This window comes from Fukomys damarensis, unplaced genomic scaffold (genome assembly GCF_012274545.1).
Source record: "Fukomys damarensis isolate Sample0158 unplaced genomic scaffold, DMR_v1.0_HiC HiC_scaffold_28, whole genome shotgun sequence".
In the NCBI taxonomy this organism is placed as follows: Eukaryota; Metazoa; Chordata; class Mammalia; order Rodentia; family Bathyergidae; genus Fukomys; species Fukomys damarensis.
The window spans coordinates 35,554,528-35,559,238 of record NW_022900940.1 but is presented as its reverse complement, the minus strand read 5'-3'; positions in this window follow the sequence as shown (position 1 = coordinate 35,559,238).

The following is a 4,711-nucleotide window of genomic DNA, read 5'->3' as shown; positions in this document are numbered from 1 at the left end:
CTCCGTGAAAAAAAAAAAAAAAAAAAAAAAAAAAAAAAAAAAAAAAAGCCTAGGCGCACCAAAGATCCTCTGAAGACAGGTACCTGTAGTATAGTTTGGTTATATGATTCTTTTTCTAGCTGAGTGGTAGCCTGGGAGCATGTATGGAGAAAAGCCATGGTTGCACGTATGCAGCTTTAGATTGAGAAGGTAGGCAGTGAGCAGCAAGGATGAAAAAGGTCTAGGATGCTGGTGAGAATGTGGTTTAAAGTCTTAGTGATGGGGCCCAGGCCACTTAGGGAACAATACATTGGGGTGCTGATGGACTGAAAGAGTAGGATGGGTGCAGGAAGTACAGATCATGCTAAGACTGTCAGGCAAGTTTGGGGAAAGAAAGGGACTAGGCTTATGAAATATCAGTTTCTAGAGAATGGGTCTTTGAGTTTCAAACATTAGAGATGAAATAGTTCTAGGGTTGTGATTGTGGGATGGCAGATGAAAGGAATCCTTGTAGGGTTGAACAATACACACTGAGATATGTGAAATGATATGGTCAGCAGATACTTAATTTCTAAAACTCATAAAAATAATGCTGGGCATGGTGGCGCACACCTGTAATCCCAGCATTCCAGAGGCTGAGGCAGGAGGATCTCTGCGAGTTGAGGCCAGCCTGGGATACAGACTAAGTTCAAGGTAAGCCTGAACTACATGGAAAGACCGAGTCTTTAAAAAACCAAAACCAAAACCAAAACCAAAACCAAACCAAACCAAAACAACCACCTCATAAAAACAAAGCTGTCCTTGAAATCAGATTGACAAGGTCCAAAGAAAGGGAGAAGCAATTTGCTAATAGAAGCATTTGCAAATCTTTGCTTAACATGCCTTGTGTAGGAAGGGAAAAAAATCAGCCTTTCTAAACACCTTATAAAGAATAATACCTGAAGAGCTCATCTTGTGGATGTCCTTCTCTGAATATAATCAATTAAAAAATATATCAAGTTTTATATTTTTTGCTTTTCTGGAGAAATGAAATGATCCAGGCAGCATCGGTCCAGAATTCCTTCTTGGCACTGGTAAGAGTCCTCATGAGTTTACCCAGTTCCCCACCACTCCATACTGCTGCCCTACGCCGCTGAGTGTCAGTTGTATTGATATTATCAACACGCTCACACATCTTTCTCAGAGTTAAATGGAACATGAAATATTTCTTATTAACAAAGACCTGTTAAAATTAGAAAGCCAAAAGTGAATCCGAAATTGTATCTGATGTGCACAGTATATCATTGTTCAGAAAAAACACCCATAAACTGTAATGTCTTGAAACAATCACTTTAGCTTCACAGTACCTATGTGGCCCCTAACTGCATTTGAGTTTGCAATGACCAATGATGCATGTCAGTAAAAAAATAATATAAATATTCTCTAATACATGAGAGTGAATTTACAAAAGCAGCGTGATAAACAAGTTATTTTTAGAGCAAATTATATTAGCCTACCATATTACTACTTTTGCTGATTGAATAATCCTACTGGACCCCAGTAATGAATAGATTTCCTCAAAGTGCTACCTAATTCAATAGTCACTGAGAAAATTTAATGAATTCACAATGTGGTTCCTCGCTAAACTGGAAGGCACTGATGTCATTTTTCTGAGTGCCTAGCTTCTTGGCAGCCAGATACACTTGTAGAGTATGGATCCAAGAAAATGGGTGAAAGATCTTTAGTGCCAAAGGAGAGTAAGAGCACGGAAGGGAAAGCTTTTGGCAAACCTAGGTTGCCATATTACTGCCCAGGAGGAAAGACAATCACGATGTATTTTTTGTTGTTAAGGATCACAATAAAAAAATCTAAACTGTAGGAGTGTACTAGATTAAAATAACATCATGCATTGACTCAGGAAGCAAATGTGAAGACATCGTGGACCAGAACATTTATATACTCTGCTATTTCCTTAAATCATTTTGATCTTCCACTTTCTGCTGTAGTTTGCTCTCACACTAAGCATCTAGAGAGCAGTCAAATATGAACTGTCAAAGATTGAACTACATCTTCAGAGAAATCTAGGAAATAAGATGAGACTGAGGGTTGGGAAATAAAAATTGTCATAATACATGAGGGAAAAATAACCCGAAGACCAAGTGTTCAGTGAGTCGGAAAGATTTGGAAAAATCGTAATATTAGAGCCTGCGAACTGGAAACTAGATATGAATTCATAACCTACTAGGGTATAAACGATGGCAAAAAGTCAGTAAACAGCGTCAGTGTTATTTTGGGAGGCTGAAAGGTTATTGTGGACCAGGGAGCTGAATAACACAAGTTCTAGGCATCAGATTAATGATGCAAGTAAACGGAAGACAGTTTGGTGAAGGGTAGCAACAATGATTAAAAGCTGAGATGGGCTGACGTGAAGAATGGCTAAAACAGATAAAGCTATGTATTGCTGGCGTGTTAGAAGGGGATTAATCTATCTTTGACTTTAAACATTATGAACAAATTACTCATAAAATCCAATTTAGCATATAATAGGATAAATTGGCATAGGCACCGTGGATTATTCAGAATGAACATTTTATTGCCATCTTGCATATCTTTTATTGCCCTGCCCTAAATATTAGTCTGAAGGAATCATTAAATAGTATTTGCTAAGGAAGAATTATGACATTTTGGCTCTTTTTCTTTTTTTTTTTTTTTTTTTTTTTTTTTTTTTTTTTGTTTTGCTTTTTTTGGTTTTGCGACAGGGTCTCACTATGTAGATGAGACTGACCTGGAACTCACTATGTAGCTCAGGCTGGTCTTGAACTCACAGCGATCCTCCTGGCTCAGCCTCCTGAGTGCTGGGATTACAGGCGGGTGCCACCACACCCAGCTTCTTTTTCTAATTCTAACTTCTATGAATTTTACAATGCCATGAAAACATTTCAGGAAGAATTTTGGCAAAATATTTACAATTTCTTTTATAATACTACTCATGAATTAGGAGAAATAGAAAGCAATCAGTAACTGCAGAGACACAGCAGAAAGGAAGAGAAACAATTGCTTACTATGTTGTTTATGACAAAAGAAAATAATCTTATTAAAAAGCCTGTCTGGACCTGAGAATTGCATGTCAGAGGAACACGCTGCCTCTTACCACTGTATCTGAGAAGAGGTAACTAACTACCCTTCTGGTGTTTGCCTCGAAGAAGCACAACTATAACATGAGAGGGTGTGTGACCATCGGCTTGTGGGAGACAAGCACTTAGGGGGATAAAAGGAACCTGGCACAGGCATCGGGCTTCTGGCATCATTAGATACAGGTCTGCCAAGATGCTTTGGGAAATGTTTTAATTTAAATGCCACGAAGTCTCCCTGGTTTGACTTGTTGCGAGTGTAGAGGGAGATGGATAGGTACTTGTCTTGATGGTCATTGGTGAGTTAAATAGTAGTTTAATAAAAACATTGGGTGTTTAAACCTCAGCTTGCGCCTCTCGGCCTAGGGCACTCATGAGAAGACTTGCAGGATCTGTCCTAGCAGTTTCCTAGTGATTGGATAAGTGCTACCATAGGCAGGGGTCTTACCAGGTCACTCTTCAAAATATTATACCAAAATCAGAAAACTTCACGAAGGGCTCTAGCATGTTTCCTTTCCTTCCTCACATCATTCTCACAGGTATTTGGATTAAAAATGTGATAAGGCAAATTAGGAATCAGATTTGAGTTGTTTGAATTGTTTTTCTGCAAAGGCATCCCTGGACAGAAAAATATTATTTTGAAACAAAACTCGAAAAGCAAAAAAGCAAAAATGAAAAAAAGAGATGGAACTATAATATATTAAAATACTGTTGCATATCAATGTGAAATGTGAAAATATTTCTGTTAGCGTAGGCCCCGGCTGGCAAGAGATGTATAAAAGCTTGTCTGATGGTTTGTAAAAACACTAATCCTGAGGGTCAGAATTAAAACGTGCCCACGAACAACAAATACTTAACGTTGCTTCTAATGCAAGGACTGGTATGTACAGGTATGTAAAACCCACTTCCTCAGTGGCTTGTTGGCAGTTTGCTAGGACACCACGCTAATGCAGGCAAAGTCTTTCAGTCCACCGCCTTGAGAACCTTGCCCCCTCACTCTGGCGAGAAGAGTGCTCCCCGAAAAGGAAGCTCAGCAGTGGGGGAAGAGCTGGGGTGCTGCCGAAGCGCAAGAGCCGGAGCTGGAGAGCCAGGTGGGGCCTCTGGTACCAGCCATGGAGTTCGGGCTGTGGCTCCAAGGATAAGAGGTGCAAGGAGGAACCTACACAGGGGAGCAGGCAACATCTTCATCTTTGGTTTTTAGGCCCGTCACTTTGCCAGAGACTGGGGTTGGAGGACAAAGAAAGGGGCAAGTAGGAGCCAGTCCCCAACAAGAGCTTGATCTGAGATGGGACTCAGCAGCCCGCATCCCTGAGGGTGGAATCAGGAAGGTTACTGAAAGGGAGGCACGACAGTGACATCAGCGCGGGGCGACTTGGAGGACATGGAATAGGCTCTGCCTCTTTTACCTCTCGAACCTCGCAAGCCACACGACCCCTCACAGTTCAGGAGCCCAAGGGAAAGGAACAAAATTGGTTTCAGCGTGTGAAAAGTGCCCGACCCGCTGGGGAAGTCCAAGGGGCGCTTTCCGTCGGCCTTTTCCCGGGCCGGGTGGGAAGGGACGGTTCCGCGTGCAGGGCTGGGCGGGCCTGGGACGTTTGGTCCCCTGCCCGCGGCAGGCGGTC